We start from the raw sequence: 24,409 nt of genomic DNA on the forward strand, positions 1-24,409 counted from the left end.
TGTAAGTGTTTGGGGCCCTGCCACCCATGTGAGAAACCTGAATGAAGTTTCTGGCTCCTGGCTTCAGCCTGGCTAAGCTCTTTGCCTTTGCAGCCACCTAGGGTGTGAACCAGCAGATAGAAGATTTTCTCTCTCTCTCTCTCTCTCTTTCTCTCTCTTTCTGTAACACTTTCAAATAAATAAATAAATAAATCTATCTTCAGGGGCCAGCTTTGTGGCACAGCTGGTAAAGCTGCGTCCTGCAGTGCCAGTATTCCATGTGGGCACCAGTTGGAGTCCTGGCTGCTCCACTTCCAATCCAGCTCTCTGCTATGGCCTGGGAAAGCAGCAGAAGCTGGTCCAAGTGCTTGGGCCCCTGCACCCACGTGGGAGACCCAGAAGAAGCTCCTGGCTTCAGATCAGCCTAGCTCCGGCCATTGCAGCCATCTGTGAAGTGAACCAGCAGATAGAAGACCTCTCTCTCTGCCTCCGCCTCTCTGTAATTCTGCCTTTCAAATTAATGAATAAATCTTTTTTTTAAAATAAATCTTTGAAAAAAAAAAAAGAGAGAGAAAGGATGAGTAGGAAGCCTTGGTCCGGCCATAAAATTTCCCATTATACTCTGCCTCCAGGCAAAGACTTCCCAATAGTCCACCTTATACTTCATTAACTAAGGAAGCTGTAGCAGAGATTCTGGAAGACATTCTGTTGCATGTGATTTACTATGTCCACTAATGAAAAAAGAAGAGAGCAGTCTCTGGTACTTACTATGCAACAATATACAATTAGATACATACACAAAATAAGGCCATATTTCCTTTTAAAGTTCCCAAAATGTTTGCTTGAGTCCCGCTTACCTGCTTTCCATACATGAGGCCCTGTTGAGTGTCCTTGGGCTATCTCTGAGAGGAGACAATGTTCCCACACATGTGCTCGGGTCCCTCTTTCATTGTCTTGATGCATTTCCCCACACGCTGACACTGGCTGCCTGACACCTGCCCCTTTCCCATGCTCCCTAAACTGGGCAAGCTGTCCTCTGTTGACAGTCACTAAGACCAGCACATCACAATAAGCCTGTCATTTATGGAAAATAGAAGGGACTGTGTGTGTACAGAATAAGTTGCAAATTACGCTGCCTGTGTCCTCGAGTTACGCAGGAGAGCCCTCAGTCCCAAAGCCAGGACAGCTTTCTTCAGGAGCCCCTAAATGACACTACGATGTCTTCCTCCCTCTCTGACACCATCTGCAAGAGAACAATCAACCCCTGTCCCAGCACATCTGCTGTAAAGACCCTTCCACCTCCCCCCACAAATCCAACAGCCCAAGGCCCGCAGTCTTGAGTTCTTTCTTGCAATATCAAAGTTTGCCTCTTCCCAGGCTGATGGAGAGTGGATCATCCACTACTTTCAGGGGAGTCACAACTCTCATGTTTAGGGATATGGTCTGGGCCTATGGACTCAACTTGATCCACAAATGCTACATGAACTGTAATACATTTTCCCAATTCTAGTAAGTGTCCTTGGGAACACATATTTCTCACTAACTGTGGTATTACAAATTTTGGTACAATAAGTTACTAAGTATTGGGTTCTGTTTAGTTAAAATTACTTCCCCCAAATCTCACTCTATTAAGAAGAAAGTTTTGTGTATTTCATACACTAACTTCCTGACATTATGGGGGGAAAAATCTCATACATGGATCTGATATTCCATGAATTCGGTATGAAAATATGAAGAAAAAGACCATTTCTCTTTTAGGTAATTGTTTTATATCTGGAATCACATATTACCTTGGGATGGAATTACATGGTTGAGACAGACAGTTATGTCTAGGGAAGAAGTATTATGTATCTTTTGCATTTATAAATATGGAATAAAGTGAAATAGCTCTCCTCCTCACTCTCCAATTGCATGGTGCTCATCCCATGTTGGGACATTTGCTAATTGCTATCATCTCCTTCTGGAAGCCTGCTTTTCCAGCATTCCTTGTTGAGACAGCCCTTCTATAAATAGCTTTGTATGACATCATTCATTGAAAATCTCCCCAGTTCAGCCCCAGCATGTCTTTTCATTATTCTCTGAAACTTATCATGCTAAACTCAACACCCAGTAATATATATTAGTCTTCCATAAACTTGGACATGTTAATGGAATTGTAAACCTGAAACCAAAAATCAAATCTTTTGCTTCTTTGTATGACCTATTGCACTTTGCATAGTGTTTAGGAAAAGAAGGTGCACAATAAAAATGCTTGATTGACTGGCGTAGAAAGAAGATATTTACACAGATACACTAAGATAAGATACTTACTCAAGACACACATGCATCTTTCACCATGCTGTGGCTCAACTGATACCAGATCAGTTTAGCATCTTGGCTATGAGGAATGCATAGAAACTAAAAATTCCATAACCATAATTAGCAATCAGAAAGCTAATTAGCTGGCAAAATATTGTATTTATTTTGTTTTGTTTTGTTTTGTTCCAGAGAGTTCTTGTTCTGCTGCTTAAGCGAGCCAAGATCTGCTCAGAAAGCTTGGGTCCACTCTAGAGGCTGCAGACCTGAGTTTATTTAAGGATCACTAGCTTACTCTTGAAATGTGTTTGCATGCTGGTTTGAAAATACTGTTTCTCTTCTGGCGCAAAACAACTATGGGGTTGGGAGGGCAGGAGAACCAAGGGCCATTTGGAAATAGATATTAGGCTAAGAGGATCTGCTGGTGCTACTGTTGGCTTTTCTGACTTGACTCAGTTTCAAAACTTTAAGAAGAGTAATAATGGAATCAACAGGCCAGGCTGTGGCTGGTAAGTGCCAATGCCAATGCAGAGGGGTTTGGTAGCATTCTGGAATCTAGACAGAGAATAGGAGGCTCCAATAAGGTAGGTGCCTTCCTCTAATAGCAACTCCAACAGAATAAGGGTATACATTAAGGCAATGTATTCATAAACTCATCTCCATGATCCACCTAACCTAGTGACCATCAAAGTTGATCAGCACAGTACACAGCAGAGCACCAGTTGTTTCCACTTCAGATCACTTGGCTGAGTGGGAGCTGTGGCTGCTACCGCTGCCCAACACCAGGAGAACGAATTGGACCAAATTTCACTAGCCAGGAAAAGATCCAAATTCAAAGTACAGTTTCTGCTGAATTGCTTTCACACCACTGCACAATCAAAACATTGTAAGTTGAACAATCTTACGTCGAGGACAGTCTGTCAACTGGTGGCTGAAAAAGAGCTGCTGAAAGTCATGCATATTGTGTAGTTTGTGTCTATCTCTGGTGGGGTTTACGGTATTCTCCAATACTTGGGAAATATCACACTAGGAGATGCTATGAAAAAAAAAGTCATCGTAATTGGGTTGTAAATCCGTTTCTAAAATTATCATCGTGTGCCTGTTTCAATTTACTACCACATTATCTGGACTCTAAAGAGACAAAGCTTGAAAATTATTTCAACCATCTCTTTCATACAGCACCACTCTTAATAAGATCATCTTTGTGTCTCCAATATAAATGACTCCAGCCCAAAAGCTCTTTCTTTCAGAAGATTTCCATATAGTACTGGTCGTTTGTTCCTGCTTCATGTTTTAAACATGAAGCTGCTGTATAAAACATTTTCTGTCAACAGAACAAGTTCAATAGGAAATTAAAGACTTATTTTCTTTAGAGAGAAAAATGTATGACAGTTGTTATAAATAAATGCACAAATGCATTTCCCATTGCCAAGATTTTCCAAAGAAAGCTTCAGTTTGCTCAAACAATAAGCTAGCTCCTAGCTTTTCCAGCTACAGGAACTTGTGGTCTTTGGTAAATATTAGCAGAACAGGCCTGTTCACAAAGGCTGTGCACCTGACCATCTGATCTCAAACACACGATGTACCCTTACCATTCCTGGGAAAAGCCAATCTGAACATTTAAAAAATAGTTATTTATTTGAAAGAGGGAAAGAGCACACAAAAGCACTCCCACTCACAGCCTCACTCCCCAAAAGCCTACAATAGCAGGTGAGTTGAAACGTGGAGATGAGAGCTCAATCCATGTCTCCCATGTGCATGACAGGTTCCCAATGACGTGAGCCATTATCCCTGCCTCCCAGGGTCTGCAGTAGTAGGAAGCTGAAGTCAGGAGCCAGAGTCGGGCATTGGACTTGGGTATTCTGATGCTGAATGTGAGCACCTAACTGTTGTCTTAACTACTGGCCCCAAAGCCACGTGCCTGTCCTAAATATCTTTATTGTTTGAACATAATGAGAATGAGCTTGTATTTTTCCATATTTCCACTAACAACTTATTTAGTAAATTCCATCCATTAGCAATGCACAGTGGGAATCAACTAATAAGAATAAAGATTTTTTATATGCACCCTTAATGTAATAGATATTACTGTAATCATTGATTTCATTAATACCTCCCCAAAAGGCTAATTTTATGAAACCATTTGGCGATGTAGATATCAATCAGGCCTAATTGTTTCTTTATTACTGAAAACCATGCCTCAGCTCATGCTGTGAGAACATGTTTCACACTTTAAATTTGTTTCTTATATATTTCTATGTCAGTGATTGGTTCATGTGTTTTGTCTCATGTACTAAAATCTTGATATTTATAATCAAAAGAAAGCTAAAATACGTACTGAATGTCTTCTCAAGGACAATTTATAGTGATGACAAAGATTTGACTAATCACATTCTGCGTTACTTTTTAAACCCATCTGACAGTTATTAACCAATTGTGTTGTCACAGCTGTTGTGAATATGACCTGTAGTAATTCCCAAGCATTTGCCTGGAGAAAGGGGGACAGATTGCTTCATAGAACGTACATGTAGATTTCATATGAACGGTTTTAGTCTTAGGAGTGGTCATTTGGTCTCGCTGGTAAGACACCCACATCTCGTATGAGTGGCTGGGTTTGAGATGCAGCTCTAGCTTCTAACTCAAGCTTCCAGCTAATGCAGCCCCTGGGAGGCAGTGGTGATGGCTCAAGTGACAGGGTTCTTGCTACCCATGTGGGAGGCCTGGATTGAGTCCCCAGCTCCTGGTCAGCACTCAGCTGGTGGCTTAACCAAGGACTTTTGGTGAGAGAACCAGCAGATGGGCGCTATCTGTTTCTGTCTGTCAACTAAATTGAAATAAATTTAAAATGTAAATTAACACAGCCACTATGAAAAACAATATGGCAATTCCTTAAAAATTCCTTGGGAAAATATATTTGCAAACTATGCAACTGATAAAGGGTTGATCACCAGAATCTACAAAGAAATCAAGAAACTCCACAACATCAAAACAAACAACCCACTTAAGAGATGGGCCAAGGACCTCAATAGACATTTTTCAAAAGAGGAAATCCAAATGGCCAACAGACACATGAAAAAATGTTCAAGATCACTAGCAATCAGGGAAATGCAAATCAAAACCACAATGAGGTTTCACCTCACCCCAGTTAGAATGGCTCACATTCAGAAATCTACCAACAATAGATGCTGGAGAGGATGTGGGGAAAAAGGGACACTAACCCACTGTTGGTGGGAATGCAAACTGGTTAAGCCACTGTGGAAGTCAGTTTGGAGATTCCTCAGAAACCTGAATATAACCCTACCATTCAACCCAGCCATCCCACTCCTTGGAATTTACCCAAAGGAAATTAAATTGGCAAACAAAAAAGCAGTCTGCACATTAATGTTTATTGCAGCTCAATTCACAATAGCTAAGACCTGGAACCAACCCAAATGCCCATCAACAGTAGACTGGATAAAGAAATTATGGGACATGTACTCTATAGAATACTATAAAGCAGTCAAAAACAACGAAACCCGGTCATTTGCAACAAGATGGAGGAATTTGGAAAACATCATGCTGAGTGAATTAAGCCAGTCCCAAAGGGACAAATATCATATTTTCTCCCTGATTGGCGACAACTAACTGAGCACCAAAGGGGAAACTTGTTGAAGTGAAATGGACACTATGAGAAACAGTGACTTGATCAGCTCTTGTCCTGACGGTTGATGTACAATGTAATACTTTATCCATTTTAGTATTTTTTTTGTTCTAGTACCGTTGGTTGAACTCTGTAATTAACACACAAAATTATTCTTAGGTGTTTAAATTTTAACTGAAAAGTGATCCCTGTTAGGAATTTGGAAAACATTATGCTGAGTGAAATAAGCCAATCCCAAAGGGACAAATACCACTTGTTCTCCTTGATAGGTGACAACTAACTGAGCACCAAAAAGGAAACCTGTTAAAGTGAAATGAACACTATGAGAAACGGTGACTTGATCAGCCCTCACCCTGACTGTTGATGAGCAGCTTAATATGTTATCCCTCTTAGTATTTTTTTTGTTTGTTCTACTTAATACTTTTGGTTGAATACAGTAATCAATACACAATTCTTTCTTAAGTGCTGAAACTTAACTGAAAAGTGATCACTGTTAAATATAAGAGTGGGAATAAGAGAGGGAAGAGATGTGCAATTCGGGACATGCTCAAGCTGACTTACCTCAAACGGTAGAGTTAGAAACATACCAGGGGATTCCAATTCAATCCCATCAAGGTGGCATGTACCAATGACATCTCACTAGTCCCAGTGATCAATTTCTGTTCCCAATTGATCAAAATGATAGGAATAAGAACCAAAGGGATCAAATAAACAAGAATAGTGTCTGCAAATACTAACTGATAGAATAAAAAAGGAAGAGAACGATCCAACATGGGAAGTGAGATACACAGCAGACCCATAGAATGGCAGATGTCCTAAACAGCACTCTGGCCTCAGAATCAGCCCTTAAGGCATGTGGATCCGGCTGAAAAGCCCATGAGGGTATTTCAGGCATGGAAAGCCAAGACACTCTGGAAAAAAAAAAAAAAAAACACCTAAATGAAAGATCTCCACGAGTGAGATCCCAGTGGAAAGAATGGGTCATCAATTAAGGAGGTACCTTTCTCTGAAGGGAGGAAAGAACTTCCACTTTGACCATGGCCTTGTCTAAAAATTATCAGAGTCAGTGAACTCAGGGGGCTTCCATAGCCTTGGCAACTCATGACAAGAGCCTAGGGTGATTATTGATGCCATAAACAAGAGTGTCAATTTGTTAAGTCAACAACAGGAGTCACTGTGCACTTAATCCTCATGTAGGATCTTTGTCCTTAGCGTGCTGTACATTGAGATTTAATGCTATAACTAGTAGTCCAACAGTATTTTTCACTTTATGTTTCTGTGTGGGAGCAAACTGTTGAAATCTTTACTTAATGTATGCTAAACTGATCTTCTGTATATAAAGAGAATTGAAAATGAATCTTGATGTGAATGGAAGGGGAGAGGGAGTGGGAAAGGGGAGGGTTGCGGGTGGGAGAGACGTTATGAGGGGGAAGCCATTGTAATCCATAAGCTGTACTTTGGAAATTTATATTCATTAATAAAAGTTAAAAAAATGTAAAAAAAAATTCCTAAAAAATGGAACTACCATATGATCCAGGAATCCCATCACTATATCTAGAAATACCCATGCTGTCGTGTCTACTGTAACACTACTCATAATAGCCAAGATGTGGATGAATGAATAACTAAAATGTGTTATATATATTTATATACAATGGAATATTAAACAGCCACAAAAAATAATGAAATCCTTTTATTTGCAGAAAATTGATTGGAACTGGAGAATGCTCTGTTGAGTGAAGTAAACCAGACACAGAAAGGCAAGCACCCCATGTCCTCCTCATATGTGGAAGATAGAAAAAAGCTCTATTCAAACACAGAATAGTAATTATTAGAGGCTGGTTCAGAGGAACAGAGAGTGATAAAGAGGCGTTGGATAGTAGGTGCCAAGTCAGAATTAGGTAGGAGGAATGTTACTGGTTACACAGCATAGTGGGGTGACCACAGTTCACAATAACCTGTTAAATATTTTTAAGAGCAAGTAGAGAAAAGGAGCTCCAAGATTCCAATCATAAAGGAATATCAAAGAGAACAAAATGTTTATTACCCTGATTTAATCAAGATATATTGTACACATGGATTGAAATGTTGTGCTATAGACCAAAAATATGTAAAATCATTATTAATAAATTTTTATAAAATAAATATAAACAAAAATAAAAACACATTAAATATTTTATATTTTATAATTTTGCCTAGGCACAGGTCCTCTGTGGGCCTATTTCAACTTTTTTAAAAAAAGATACAGAGTCATTTCTTGCTTTTGTCCAACACTTGAGAGAATCACAACGTCCCAGTTTCCTAATGGATTGTCCTTGGGCTATCTAAAGAAGAAAACAAACCTGTACCTTTCAGACAGTAAGGCTGAAAACAGTGTAAGGAGGCAGGATTCCAGTCAATGAAATGATTGGAGAAACTTCCTGACCACTAAAGTTAGGACAAGGAGCTCCGTATGTACCTGTGCTAGCCACTTGCCAGAAAATCTTTCTGATGCATTTTGTTCCCATTAGATAGCGTGGCCAAAAGCTATACCCAACTGAAGGGGACAGACTCACTGCCAGCAGGTGCTGAGGGAGCAGACCAACCCTGGAAGGACAACAGTCAGAGAACAATGCATGCTCAAACGTGCACATGCACACACATGGTGATTTTCCCCTCCCATTTCTGTGGGGATAAGACTTAGATCATTTTAGAACATTTTAAATTAAAAGTTCCCGGTAACATCATACTGTTCAAAGTCGCTTCATGGTTTCTTCATGTCTACACTGCAGCAAAGTGAGTCTGAAGGCCTTGGAAGCGCCCTCTTCCAACTCACACTTTCTCCGGGACATTTGGGATAGCTGCTCCTCACCTCCCAGTGTGGAGGAGTAGATGTATCATACCATTGTGAGCCCTTCCTGCGTCCGACAACCCTGTAACCCTTTGTGGAGTCTTCTGTAGACAAGATCCGTGGAAATAGCCCGTCCTTGGTCTGCACGTGTGTGCCCTATGGATCTGGAGCTCAGTGGCAGTGAGGTTTCTGTGCCACTGGTCTCGGAAGATGCTTTTACAGGTGGAATTCGAGAAGTCTCTCTGGGGTCCACCCTGGTAGGAGAACTGCTTTCTCCTCTCGACCTTGCCGTCTCATGTGGCCATTCACCAGCTTGCTGTAAATTAAGTCACCACACAGCTGACAGACTTTTCTCCTTGCCAGTGCTGGCCCAAGCAGAGGGGATTGGCATATTTACCAAATTGATGGCACAAAGCCCCACGAAAGCAGAATGGGTTTTTGCCAATGCGAAAGTGTTCCTAAAGATCTCCAGCTAAATTCTTTCTAGAATATCAAAACAAATGCTCCTTAGAAAGATTGTCAGTGTCTTGGGTAAGACAGTGTTCTCAAACTATCAATGCAAAACCTGGTGCAAGTTGTAGGGAAAATCACTTCTAAGCCTCTCGACCTTGCTATGGTTAGAACATCTGAACTTCCTAAAGTAACTTTCAAAACAAGTCAGAGCTTGAAATGCTACATTGTAAACGTCTAAATACAAGGAAAAGCTAAGCATGTTTATTGCAGTTCAAGCTGTAGAAATCCGACAGCTTTGAAGACTTTAAAAGATACTGAATCAACTGCTATAAAAGGAAAACAGTCTTGACAATTTTATTCATACAGTATCACAACTGAAGAGGCTATTTGGTGATTTATGAGGTGCACGTTTGTGGGCTGGGTTTTGAAAGTTTTGCTTGAAAGGTGAATTTGTGCTCAGAATGCTTGCATCTTCAAAGACCCATGAGCTGGCTGTAGGTGCATTCAGGATTTGGTTTGGAAATATATGAAAGAAACACTGCTATGCCTTAAGAACATGATTTAACTCTCGATTTGTTTTGATACATAGATGGAATGTTTTAAGTTATTTTATGTGTGCTATTCATGTGTATCTGTATTGGAGGCATCTACCTCACTGTTGGAGAACCTGCTGGGGAGTTGAGATTACCTTCAAATAGACACTGAAAGCAACTCAATTTTGAACTTCTAAAAATGCTGAGTTGCTTAATTCAATAACATCTCCTCAGTTCTATTTCACCTCAACTGTGCGGTGGATTGAATGAAGAAAAGACTGAATGAAGTCAAACGAGGCACAGAGAATGTTTCTGAAGTGGCTACTTGATTTGTTCTCTTGAAAGAACAGGATCAAAAACAAAGAGAGAAAACCTGATTCCTGAAATTAAAAAGTGCAATCGAATTGATGGAAGAGGAATATGTACATGTGACTCATCCAAATACCAGTGACAGAGCAGTATGTGAGCAAGTAGAAGACTGCGTTCTAGGCACTGAGTGTGCAGCTGCTGGCGATGAGCAGAGCACCATCAACCCCGGGCACGTTGAGGCTCTTTTCCCTTCTGTAGGCTCCTCCCTTCTATTTCAACACTTCTCTTACTTGGGGACTTTTTCTCCCGGAGCCCCATCGCTTGTTGAGCCAACACAAGAGGATCCAATACTTCCTCCTGTATGCCTTTCAAGCCGAAATGGGTTGTGTTTCCTCTCCAACCAGGGCATCAGCTATGCCATACTAACACAAAACAGAGGCAGGTGATGAGTTTAATAGGTCAGGTGACCTTTCAGTCAAATGATTGCATCTGATCATCTTTCTTTCCTTACCGCTGGCGCCTTCTGTAATCACCGAAGGCTTCTGAGAATGGAGAACTGTGTTTGTGTGTGAGACAGAGGAGAAGCCCTCAAGGTCCAACCTTGGGGAATTTGGTGAGCACTCACCTCAGGCACAAAATTTAAATGGACATCAAAAAAAAAAAAAAAAAAAAACACACCTCACTAACTAAGATAGATAATAGTCTAATGCAACATTTTTAAAATAAAAATTTATACAAAAGTTTCCATGGTGGAAAAAAAAATCAAGATTTGAAATAAAGATAGGATCAATATTACTGATTTTTTTCTTCTTGTCTCTAATATGATTTGGCATAGCAAAGTTGCTATTCTATTTTTGCAAAAAAGATTTTTGTTTCATTCATTATGGATTTTCTTTCATTGACTAAAAATTTAGCATTTTAATATGTCATTAAATACTATTTATTTTGATTATTAAGGTTGTTGTTGATTCTTTATTTTTCACTTGAAGTGACTAATTCAACCCATACTTATCTCTAAGACAACTAATGATAATGGGAAAAAACCATAAAATAAAAATGGATGCAAGGAAAAAGATGATGAATACAATTTCCAGTTAAGTCAGGACATTAAAGTATGAATTTTCCTGGAATGAAGCAGGGATAAGAAGCCAGAAAGAAAAGAATAGGTCTCTTATATATTTAGGAATTCTCATAGGCACAAAGCGGCATCAATTAAAATGTGGAGGGAATGTGCATGCAAAGAGAACGGAGGCCCGGAGACCATCCTAGGAGTTACTGTTGGTTATAGATGACTGATCTTTTTCAAGGGAATGTTCACATCCAAGTATCATATGTTCAAGAACAGACATTCTCAAGCTTGCATATAGATGCCGATTACCTAGAGGACATCCTGAAATGAGGACTATTGAGACCACTCCCAAGATCCTAAGATTTGGGTAAGAGCCTGAAAATGTACATTTCTACCAGGCCTCTAGGACTGACACGTCTGCTCCAAGGAGCACACCTTGAGGACCACTGGGCTAACATAAATAGAATTTTACAGCGGAGAGGGTTGTTTAAATTTTTATGTAGTAAAATATCATACAGAGAAATCAAATTATAGCATGCCTTTACTATATATTCATCAGGAGTAAAATAAAGTAATTCACCTCCCCTCCAAGACTACACTGTAATAGCAATGAATGGAGCTGGTTGGAGTAAAACGCTAGAGTAGTAGGGATTCTAATTTGGAGCTTACATGGAGCTTACTCTAAAGATATAGGATTTTGATTAAAGCAAAATAAGTCACTATGTGTGATAAATAATTTCTAATTTTGACACTCAGGGCCCAACAAGAAAATTAACCTTGATTATCTAAAAAGAAAGGACTTAGAGACTAGGCAATTGAAAATTTGAGAAGGGAAACAGGCACGTTCCTGGGAAATTGGTTTGATACTTGTGACTGAGAAAAAAAAAATTCAGTTTATAGATGAGACTCATTAAACTGTAGCCCTTTACTGCTGGAAGAACTGAGTACGATGTCTGGTGAAATGGGCAACATATTTATTAATTTTTAATTCACAAGCAAACAGAGGTTGAGGATTGGTGCTTCCTCTATTTTCCTGTGCCCCACAAATCTTGGGGTCTTTGTATAGCCTAATGTAAGAAAAGAGAGCCCTAAAGTCGCCGACCTTACACTTCGCATCAATCTTGGGAAAATAAAATGTTCAGCTGTATTAATGTAATTTAGCAAAATGAGGAAATATGACATGTATTACATTCCAAGTGACATGGAACCATTCGAACAGTTTTTTCAGTAAGACAAGACACTTTGATAGCATAGCAATCTCATCTGTAGCACTCATTTGACAGCTAAAGGTTCACAGAATAAGAGACGGAACCTAATCTGTCTCCCACACCCCAAGAATTTGCTGAGAAGCCATCAGCTCAGTTTCTGCTTCGTTTCAGCATGAGGTGGTACAACCTGTTTTCCACATTGCAAAGGTGAGTCAGCTGAGAATTATATAACAGTTTGACGTATGCCAAGAAAGTCACCAACAAGAGACATGTCTCACGGTTATACATGGGTGCCTGGTTGCCTCTCAGTATAAATAAGCTTCCAAGCAGCCTAGCTGAGCTCCATCTTCTTCTTCTTTTTTTTTTTTTTTTTTTTTTTTTTTTGAGGCAGAGCTCCTATCTACTGGTTTACTCTCCAAATGCCCTCAACAGCCAGCTGGGTTCTGGAAACTCAGTCCACGCTTCCCCTGTGGGTGGCAGGACCCCAACTGTTGGAAGCCATCAATCCTGCCTCCCAAGGGTCCACCCTCACAGAAAGCTGGAATCAGGAGTTGGGGACAGAACCCAACAACTTTTATGAGGGACATACATGGGTCTCTTAACCTCTAGGCCAAATACCTGCCTCCAAAAGCTCTATTTTTAGCCAAACAATCCATGAAACAGGATGAGATTATGGAATGACAAAATGGTCAAGAAACCTGAAATAGCTGAGCTGAAGCAGGTGCTCAGAACCAGGTATGCAGGTGCCGAGGTCTGAATGCTGCATCCTAAATTTCATGTGTCAAAACCTTATCACCAGGAAGATACCAAGGGATCACATAAACAAGAATAGTGTCTGCAAATACTAGCTGATAGAATAAAAAAGGGAGAGAACGATCCAACATGGGAAGTGAGATACACAGCAGACCCATAGAATAGCAGATGTCCTAAACAGCACTCTGGCCTCAGAATCAGCCCTTAAGGCATGCGGATCCGGATGAAAAGCCCATGAGAGTATTTCAGGCATGGAAAGCCAAGACACTCTGGAAAAGAAAAAAAAAAAAACAACAAAACCCTAAATGAAAGATCTCCGCGAGTGAGATCCCAGTGGAAAGAACAGGTCATCAAAGAAGGAGGTACCTTTCTCTGAAGGGAGGAGAGAACTTCCACTTTGACCATGGCCTTGTCTAAATATGATCAGAGTCGGTGAACTCAGGGGCCTTCCATAGCCTTGGCAACTCATGACAAGAGCATAGGGTGATTATTGATGCCATAAACAAGAGTGTCAATTTGTTAAGTCAACAACAGGAGTCACTGTGCACTTACTCCTCATGTAGGATCTCTGTCCTTAGTGTGCTGTACATTGAGATTTAATGCTGTAACTAGTACTCAAACAGTATTTTTCACTTTATGTTTCTGTGTGGGAGCAAACTGTTGAAATCTTTACTTAATGTATGCTAAACTGATCTTCTGTATATAAAGAGAAACGAAAATGAATCTTGATGTGAATGAAAGGGGGGAGGGAGAGGGAAAGGGGAGGGTTGCGGGTGGGAGGGAAGTTATGGGGGGGAAGCCATTGTAATCCATAAGCTGTACTTTGGAAATTTATATTCATTAAATAAAAGTTAAAAATAAAAAAAATTTAAAAAGAATCAGTGAAATATAAAACAAACATACAAACAAACAAACAAAAAACACCTTATCACCAGGAAGATAATATTGGGAGCTGGCTGGGGGGGAGCTGCTTTGGAAGATGATTAGATCATGAGGTAGGAGCCCTCATGACTGGGATTGGAGGGTTATAATAGAGGCCCCAGGGACTTGACTCACCCCTCCTGCCATGTGAGGACACAGTGAGAAAGTACAGTTGATGAATCATGAAATGGGTCCTCACCAGACTTCAAATCTGCTGGTGCCTTGATCTTAGACTTTTCAACCTCTGGAACTTGAGTAATGAATTTCTGCAGTTAATTAGCATGCTAGGTGAGCAACTGAGCAGTAACCACTCCACCTTCTGGAATATGTGTCTGTAAACTACACCCATGGGCCAAATCTGGCCTACCATCTACTCCTATAAATAAATTGTCATTGGAATACAACCACTCTCATTTGTTTATGTCCTTCCTATGACTGCTTTCAAACTTCAGCAGTAGCGTTGGGTAGTTATGACCAAGACCGCATGATGTACAAAGCTGAAAATATTTATATCTGACCCTTAACAGAAAACAAATTCTGTCCTTTGCTCTACCAAAAGACAGAGGAACTCAGAGACTTCCAATTCACTAAATTTACCTGGATTGTGAGCCAATTGAATATTATTCTCACCTCAAAGCTCAGTGCATCACAGTGATGTCTGGTCATCATGATAGCAATGTAAAAATTTGGCAGAAATTATAAATATACCTGACCTGATGGATCGTGAACATAGACTCCCCATCTGACAGTACATTTAAATCCATTTTTAGGTTTAGACTTTAATAATTGGTCCAAAGCAACTATTCTAGCTAAATTCCACACTGGCTGAACAGTCTGCTTATAGTTGTCTCATAAATCAACAAGTTGCTTTCTGGCAATACCTGGCATTAATGTGTATAGGGAAAATGAAGAAATTGGCTAGTTTGCTCTGCCAGTTCATGCCCTTTCCTTTCCTTGGAAATATCTTTCCAGTAGCAGTGGTCCAGTCTTTTCATACTCTCTTCCTATCAAAACCTGCTCTCAGGTAAAAACATCCAAAACTCACTAGAGTTAAATGTAAACAATATAGCAAAGCCCTAGATGCATCATCAAGTAGGGAGAGCAAATACCTTTTTCTTTCATTTTTGTTCTCTTTTTGAGGCAGGGTATAAAGACACTCCCTGCCAAGAATGGGATACTGGAATGGGCCCATAACAAGTTGAGGAGCTGAGTTAGTAGGTAAACACATTTCCTCAAATTAAAGCCTAAGTCTAAGTCCTTCACTGGTGAATTTTCTCAAACATTTATGGAAGTAATAATACAATCCTCATTCAAATTCATTCAGAAAGCAAAGGAGGTAAAAACACTTCCCAACTCATTTTATGAGTGTGGTGTTACTCATCACTTTTATTCAACACTGTACATCAACAAAAAAATCAACTGTATATCTGAGTACTAACAATAATCAGAAAATAAAATTAAGGAAATTATTTCATTCACAATAGCATCAATAAGGATAAAACTTTGTTAAGTTCATTCTTAACAAGGCTATTGTAAACAGTCATGAGAGTACTTTCTGGGTTGATGGAAACACTTTTAAAACTTGCTACATGGCTACATAATTTACAAAAGATGAGTGTCTCAGCAGTTAAGATGCTCTTTGTCATCCCCTATCAGAGTGCCTGTGTTCAAGTCCCACATCCACTGCCTATTCAATTTCCTGCTAATACACTCTATGGGAGGCAACAGATGATGAGATGATGGCTCAAGTACTTGGGTCTGTGCTCCTGGCTTCAACCTGGCCCAGCTATTGAGGCCATTATGGGGGAATGAATCAGCAAATGAAATCTGTCTGTCTCTGGGTCTCTCGGTTACTCTATATTTCAAATAAAATGAAATTTTAAAATGAAAGTTTTATGTACTAAAACATGTTGCTGGGAAGCGAGATACACAGCAGATCCATAGAATGGCAGATGTCCTAAACAGCACTCTGGCCTCAGAATCAGCCCTTAAGGCATTCGGATCTGGCTGAAAAGCCTATGAGAGTATTTCAGGCATGGAAAGCCAAGACACTCTGGAAAAAAAAAAAAAAAAAAAAAAAACACTAAATGAAAGATCTCCGCGAGTGAGATCCCAGTGAAAAGAACGGGTCATCAAAGAAGGAGGTACCTTTCTCTGAAGGGAGGAGAGAACTTCCACTTTGACCATGGCCTTGTCTAAATATGATCAGAGTCGGTGAACTCAGGGGCCTTCCATAGCCTTGGCAACTCATGACAAGAGCATAGGGTGATTATTGATGCCATAAACAAGAGTGTCAATTTGTTAAGTTAACAACAGGAGTCACTGTGCACTTACTCCTCATGTAGGATCTCTGTCCTTAGTGTGCTGTACATTGAGATTTAATGCTATAACTAGTACTCCAACAGTATTTTTCACTTTATGTTTCTGTGTGGGAGCAAACTGTTGAAATCTTTACTTAATGTATGCTAAACTAATCTTCTGTATATAAAGAGAATTGAAAATGAATCTTGATGTGAATGGAAGGGGGGAGGGAGAGGGAAAGGGGAGGGTTGTGGGTGGGAGGGACGTTATGGGGGGGAAGCCATTGTAATCCATAAGCTGTACTTTGGAAATTTATATTCATTAAATAAAAGTTAAAAATAAAAAAATAAAAAATAAAACATGTTGCACAACTACAAAATTTTGCCAAGGATGCACCTAAAATGACAAATTTTATTGTAGGTTAATTATACCAAAAAAGTGTTAAAACTTAGAAGCAAATTCAGTAAGGTTGGGTTGAGGATACAAAATCAACATATAAAAATAAGTAGCATTTTTATACATGAATAAAAATAGTTAAGAAATCAATAAAGCATTTCCAATCACTATAATTATTTTAAAATACATAGGAATAAATTTAACCAAAGTAACGAATGATCATTGTAAAATTCTAATGAGAGAAACCTGTGGGGACTCCCCAAAATAGAAAGACCTACCATGTTCATGGATAAAGAATTAATATTTTTAAATCTCCATACTATCTAAACCTACAGATTCCATGCAATTCCTTCTAAAGTGTCATTGGTAGAAATAGAAAGTAAAATACTCCTAAAGTATGTATGGAGCCACACACACACAAAAAATCCCAAATAGTGAGAGCAATTCTGAGCAAAAAGAATAAAGCTGTAGTCATTACAATACCTGATTTCAAAACATACCACAAAGCTATAGTAACAAAACCAGAAACACACTGGCATAAAAGCAGATAAATAGACTAATGGAACAGATAAAGAAACCAGAAATAAATCCATGTATTTCAACAAAGACAGCAATAACATTCATTCGAGAATGGTCAGTCTCTTAAATCAATGGTACTGAGAAAACTGGATATCCTTATTCAGAAGAACAAAGTAGACCTCTATCTCTTACCACAGACAAAAATTGACTGGATCAAAGATTTATCTATAATATTTGAAACTACGGAATTACTAGAAGAAAACATAGGGGGAATACTTTAGGACATTAATCTAAGCAAAGATTTTTTTGGATATGATCCCAAAAACGCAGACAACAAAAGCAGAAACAGTATTACATCAAACTAAAAAGCTTTTGTACAGCAAAGGAAACAATCAACAAAGTGAAGAGATGATCAACAGGATGGGAGAAAATATTTGCAAATTATTCATCCAATAAAGGCTTAATATCCAGAGCATATAAGAAACTCAATCAATTCGGCAAGCAAAAACAATAAATATTCTGATTAAAAGTGGGCAAATGGCCTGACTATGCATTTAAAGGAAGATATACAAATGACAAGGTAATATATGACAAATGTTCGACATCACTAATCATCAGAGAAATGCAAATTAAAGCAACAATGGCTTTCACAAAAAGACTAAAACAACAACTTCTGACCAGGTCACAGAGAAAGGGAACTCTCACACACTCTTGGTGGGAATGTGATTGAATTGCACAGTCATTATGGAAAATAGTATGGAGTTTCCTCAAAAAGCTAGAAATAGAATTATATGGTCCAGCAATCCAAGTATTGGGTGTATATGGAATTAGTATCTTTTAAGATTTATTTATTTATTAGAAAGTCAGAATTACACAGAGAGAGAGAAGGAGAGACAGAGAGAGATAGAGAGGTCTTACATTTAAGTGGAGCAGCTGAGACTCAAACCAGTACCCATATGGGATGTCAGTACTGCAGGTGGCGTCTTAACCCACTAAACCATAGCACCGGTCCCATTCTGTACTTCTTTTCATACTTAACAATACATTTTCAAGGCAGTACTGGCTACATTATTTTCTGGTCCCAGTAAAAAATGACAACATGAGGTCCTTTTTTCAAAAATTGGTAAAAGCATAAAGATTGTAACAGAAAAGTAAAAATCGAAGCCTAAGAACTTTGAAGTGCAGGGCCTTCTGTGATTGTCCATGGTTTTTGTTTTTTGTTTTGTTTGTTTGTTTGTTTTGCCTCTTATCTCTTGTCACAGCTGTAGTTGCTTCTCCCTGGCTGGTTATTGAGTAATGAGAGAAATACGTCCACATGTCCACAATTTAGGGACATGTCATTTTTGTTGTCGTTGGTCTTGTCAAATTATTGGAGAAGAGGCAACAAGTACACCCACGTTTCTGCTGTTGTCTAGGAGAAAAAAACAAGAGTTTAGCTACATAAATATATGGGTAGACATGTTGGAGACCCGGATGATGCTCCTGGCTCTTGGTTCAGCCTGCCTCAGCCCTGGAAAATTGTGACTATCTGAGGATGGGAGATTCTCTGTCTCACTCTTTCTCTCTCACCCTCTGCCCCTCTCTGTGTAACTCTGACTTTCAAATAAATAAATCTTTAAAAAAATATGGATAGATACTAGAGCTTAGAAATCTTTAGTCTGAGTTACCTTGCATCTTATCGGTCACTTTATTTTTAGCAAGGTATTTAGGTCACTCATACTGGGGAGATCAACAAAAGGAGCACCAAACTCTTCCATTCGGCTAGGCCCTTCCCTACCAAAACCAAGGATTATTCCAACCATGGTTGTGCTATACTTTCCAGTAAAATTTATTAACCTGCTTTATCCAAAAAGCACGGAAAAATTGGATAACTAGATTCTTAGCATTTCCTAACTACTGAGTCTTTCCTCACTTTTGTAGGGGAAAACAGGAGCCATCTTGGGTTTTGCTGATGGCCTTGGGCAAGACCAGGAGGGATGATCTCCACCCAGCTCTTTGACCTGTTGATAGAAGATTTGTGGTGTTTTTTTTTTTTTTTTGATCCTCTTTATGTTTCTCAGCAAATGACCTATGACTTGGGGAATTAATTTGACACCTTGTTCACAAGCTGATTGAACAAGTAGTGACAACAGGGTTAGCTCTATAGCTTACAAAACATACCTTGTAGAGCAGGAGCGATGCAGAGTGCCTACAGAGCAGGAGGCACTGGCCAGGTAAAGAAAACTTGACTCAGAGCCTTCCCAAAGGTGACAGGCAAGAAAAAAGCAGCCAAGAGGGGCATTTCCTTTCAGAAGCACCAGGACACTTGTTGGCGAAGGGAGCGACGTTATCTAGGGCATGCATTTGACAGTCTGGCACAGGTGACGAAACTGACAAACACACACGAGAAACTAGCACATGATCTGTCAATTGGTTGTGATTGAATACTTCATGTCATCAAGGGAATACAGGCAATGAAAGAAAAGCCTTCTTTCTCAGCAAAGAAAAAGAATTTCTGTCAGAAAGGGACGAGGAAATAAAAAAGAAAAACGTCTTCAGAGATCACCGTGCATTCTGTAAAGTACGTATTGTAAGAGAGAAAGGGAACGGCAGCTTGATTCTGACGCTCTATTCAGCGTAATTGTGTGGAAGCTGTATCTAAGGGGAGAGACTGAACCCTCATCAGCGAGCATCTTCCTCCAGATGGCTCTAAGTGGGCCTGAATCTGTTTTTCAAGACAGGATGGGGATGATTCCTTACTACGAGGAAAGGCATGGCCTGGGATTTGACCAAAGGCTTTTGGCAATCCGTATTTATAACGCGAAGAGCGCGCTCCGAGTAGATGGTAAGGGTTCCCCTTCCCCTTGCTCTGTCTGGCATTTGTTGGCTCTTGATTGTTGAGATGACAGCTTCTTGAGTAGCTAAAGGCAAGTCTACGGCTTTTTTCTTTTCCACAGGAGACCCTCAATAAATACTTGTTGGATCCATGAAAATAAAGAGAGCAGATCCGCATTGCCAACTGACACGGGAAGAAGGAACAGGCTGACTTGTCCCGGCTGCAGGAGCAGAGTGCCAGTCTTGTCTGCACAGAACAGGGTGATGGGGCAGGACCACAGACGTGTTCCTGTGGCACTTTGTGAGCAACTGCAGTCGTTTTCCTTGCAAACACAGCAGCAAGGTTTTATCTAAAACAACAGTGAGGTTATAACTGCTGGAGAGACAGAGAGGGAGGATTCCTGATCATTACACTTACTCGCTCGTTCCTTTGTTGTATTCATCAAAGTCTTGCCTGAGCATCTGTGAAATCTCAGTCACTGTGCTAACATTCGGAGATACATGGGTGAATACAACAGTTGACCCTGCCTACCACTCCAAGTGCCCAGTCTAGTGGGGATGATTCTGGTACAGCAGTGTTTGAGGAGAGCTATGATGACACTGTACGGGAAAGTATTTAATCCAGACATGGGGAGGTAGAAACTATTCTCAGAGAAAAGACAAAAGAGCACAGGCATGAAAAATCAATACAAGCCAGCCAGGCAAAAGCTGGGAAGCATATTCCAGTCGAAGGGAATAGCATTTGCCAAAGGCCAAGGGCAAGTTTGGAAAGAGGCTCACAAGGAATTGAAGAGATTTTGTGATGACTGAGTGGAGGATTGGCAATAGGAGGACAAGAGGGCAAAGAATTGGAAGGTTGGATAGGACAGCAAGAAATTTCTCTCCCACTTGATTCCTGCGTAGGGGTCTCCTTAGACTACTATTTGCTCCCAGAACTAGAAGGGTCAGCAGGAAGCTGTCTCTTCTCTTAAGGGGCTCCAGTCAGTAGGAATTCTCAGGGTCCAGGGTCTATGTTGAATCTCACAACAGATAACCCATGGGGTGTGGGGTGTCCTAACACTGAGCATTGACTCGCAAGTGCTGACTTGTGAAGGAAGCCTAAGCTCCTTGTCTCATGAGTGTGCTTTTGGTGGCAACGTGGGGATGTGCAGGTGTATTTGCTAAACACATCCCAAGAGAAACTTCCGAACTCCCTGGATCCTGCCAACATTAAGGAATGAAGATGATCTAAAGAAATTATCAAACAAAATAATCTTTTGGATTCTAGAAATATTACCAAAATGGAAATTTTATCATGGATATTGAAATGGCTGTGCTGAAATTAACACCAAAGGCCAAGCTGCTGATCATCATGCAGGAAAACTGGTGACTACATAATATTTTCTTTTTAGTATAATGTTGGTAGGGTGATAATAGGCTTTTTGATAAGGTCTTTTCTGGACTGTAATTGGGAGACCTCAGTTCAACCTTAATCAGAGCTATGACTCTTTTTTTAATCTGTGTGTCTTCTTGAGAAAGGTATTCAGATCTTCTGTCCAATTTTTCACTGGCTGGCTTGTTTCCTTGTTTTTTGAGTTGTAATAGTTTTTTGTATGTGTTATTTATTTTTTAAAATATGTATTTATTTATTTAAAGTCAAAGCAACAGAGAGAGAAGCAGGGGGAGGAGAAGGAGCAAGAGAGAGAAAGAGATCTTCCATCTGCTGGTTTACTTCCCAAATGTTCACAATAGCCAGATCTGGGCCAAGACAAAGCCAGGAACCAGAAACTCCATCTTGGTCTCCCATACATGGGTGGCAGAGACCCAAGCATTTGGACCATCTTCTGCTGTCTTCCCAAGTGCATTAGCAGGAAACTGGATGGAAAGTGGAGTGGTTGGGTCTCAAATCGACACTGAAATGAGTTGCTGACATCATCAAGTGGTGACTTCATTCATTGTGCCACAACAGCCAGCCCCAGACTTGTGATTTGTTGATTTTCAGAGCAAGTCTTCTTCGTATAAAGAGCTACACAGCCAATTACAACCAAACAAACAAACAGATTGCAGTAACAATTTTGAAAACCACTACTCTGGACTAGAAGTTCCCAGTCTCTGATGAGAAGATTCCTGGAGCTACCACACAAACATTTCAAACCTGTGTTTACCAAGCAGTGCCTCTGCGCCACACAAGTGTATGCAGACATGTGTACCATCTCTTAGGCATACCTGCAGATAGTTTAATGTCTCAATAAATAAAAATCACTTATTTAAGGATTACTAAATTGATGATGGGTGTTTTGTCATAGATTTTTTTAAAGATTTATTTATTTATTTTGCAGCTCAGAGGTACAGAGAGAGAGGGAGAGACAGACAGAGAGGTGTTCCATCCACTGGTTCACTCCCTGGATGGCCATGACAGACAGTGTTGGGCCAGGCCAAAGCCAGGAGCAGGAGGTTCCTGGGTGGCAGGGACCCGAACACTTGAGTCACCCTCCACTGCTTTTCCCAGGCCAATAGCAGGGAGCTGGATTGGAAGTAGAGCAGCCTGGATTCAAATCAGTGCCAGCATTGTAGGCTGCAGCTTTGTCTGCTATGCCACGATGCCAGCCCCTGTCGTAGATTTTTAAGCAACATATTCTAAAAGTACAATGCAAGATAGCACAAAACATTTTTACCTTAAAAACGAATCTTCATTTTGCACGGGCGGATGACTTCTCAGTTCTTTCTGCAAATTAAAGGGATATGCTCTTATTTTTTGTCTTAAGTTACAGATCACTTTTAAGCATTTAATATACAACATTGCAAATAAATAGTTGGGGGATGTAATTAAACCTAACAGATTTTTAGCTAGTCTATGCAATGTGCTTCAGTGCTATCTTCCACCTACACAAAGTTCCACAAAAATGGGGGGTGGGAGTGGGGAGACAATATGTCACCTACTCTGCTAAGAAATGCAAACTCTTCATCTGAGTTGCAGAAACTCGGCATGGCCAAACTTATCATATAATGCTATCACCTTTTCCCATTGCATGATGCTTTCATGCTGTTTTTAAAGATGCAATTATTCATGTGACTCATGGCACGATATCTCAAATTCTTTTTGGAAGTAGGTGTGGCATGAATAATAACAAACTAATTAACTTGCACTATTGTACAAGAAATATATTTCATTGTAAAACATGAGTTCTAAAAAACATATGGATTTTTTTTTTTTTCGGAACAATGTGTCCCACCAGACCTCAATCTGTCAGAACGAAGAACAAAGTTTTCAACAAGCAAACACAATTAATTCAACACTTACTAGCCATTTTGTACCTGCCTCTTGGTGCTAGGAAATGCACATGAATTAGAATCACCTGTCATTCTTACCTGCATTAGCCCAGAAAATAATGGGGGTGGGGGTGGGAGATGTTGTCCGTCGCCATGCTCACGGTTTCATTTTTGCTTTTGTTTAGAATATTGTAGAAGCAGAGAAAAGAGCGAAAAGAAATGTCGATGACACTTGGGGAAGTAACGAATTAATCAAGAAGTTTGCCTTACCAAAGAGACATCTGAGATGTCCTCAGCTGTATTGTACCATGCAAAGAAGAGAGAGAAGTGACTCCAGATAAAGGGATCAGTATGAACAAAGGCACTGTGCCAAGTTTTATTCTACCTCTGTGGCTGTTTTTATTTTACTTCCTCCTTGACCCATCCCTAAGAAATTGGGGCTGCTCAGGACTCTAGCCTGAGCCCACTTGTCATCTCACACTACAAACATGTCTTAAGCAATCCAATCCACACCCACAGATGGCTGGATTTCCATCTCTATGTTGATGACAACTAAGTATGTATCTCAACCCTGATCTCTTAGCATAACTCTGGACGGATAACAACAAACCCTTCACAACAACACTTCTTTGGCATCTCATGAAGACTTTCAAACTCAACACACCTAGAGCTGAGCTCTGCTCTCATGCTGTTCCCTCTCTAGGATTCCTGCTCAGGCTACTAGCATTATGAACCCCCAGGTGCTGACACCAAAATATGGAGTCATCCACCAACCCTGCTTTTTCCCTGCCCACAGCCCCATCATCTGCTAGGTTCTGTTCTACTGATCTCTTAAGGAGTTCCTGATTTATCCACTCCCTTTTTCTATTATTTCCTAAATTGCTGAAGAGTAACCAGTAGCATTTGGGGAGCAGGAGGAAAAACAGGAAGGTAAAGTATATGGAAATGGTACATGCTGAAAGTTAGATCCAGAGGTTAGAATTTGGTAGTAGGTTAGACTTGAGCTCACCTGTTGTTGGCATTTGCTAAGTCTGAAAGTTATAAACTAAGCAAGCATAGTACCTGATACCAGTGTTACCGGTGCTCCTGGCAAATCCATTTGCCTTAAGTTAAAGAGACGTTCTGTGTGGTCACAGATCA

At 40.0% G+C, this 24,409-nt stretch overlaps 1 long non-coding RNA gene across 3 annotated transcripts; it reads right to left on the bottom strand.

Moving 5' to 3' along the window:
• Positions 1–16,668: 16,668 nt before the first annotated feature.
• Positions 16,669–24,175, bottom strand: LOC108177024 (uncharacterized). 3 transcript variants are annotated; one of them, XR_011378756.1, is made up of 4 exons: positions 23,369–24,175; positions 22,675–22,724; positions 19,119–19,206; positions 16,669–18,617 (listed from the first exon to the last, which is right to left on the bottom strand). It is a non-coding gene; the product is annotated as an uncharacterized lncRNA (long non-coding RNA). The 3 variants fall into 3 exon arrangements; XR_007921177.2 differs by lacking the exon at positions 23,369–24,175 and adding an exon at positions 22,940–23,239; XR_011378757.1 differs by lacking the exon at positions 19,119–19,206 and having other exon boundaries at positions 16,670–18,617; positions 23,369–24,174.
• Positions 24,176–24,409: the final 234 nt, after the last annotated feature.

This window comes from Oryctolagus cuniculus, chromosome 9 (genome assembly GCF_964237555.1).
Source record: "Oryctolagus cuniculus chromosome 9, mOryCun1.1, whole genome shotgun sequence".
NCBI classification, from domain to species: Eukaryota; Metazoa; Chordata; class Mammalia; order Lagomorpha; family Leporidae; genus Oryctolagus; species Oryctolagus cuniculus.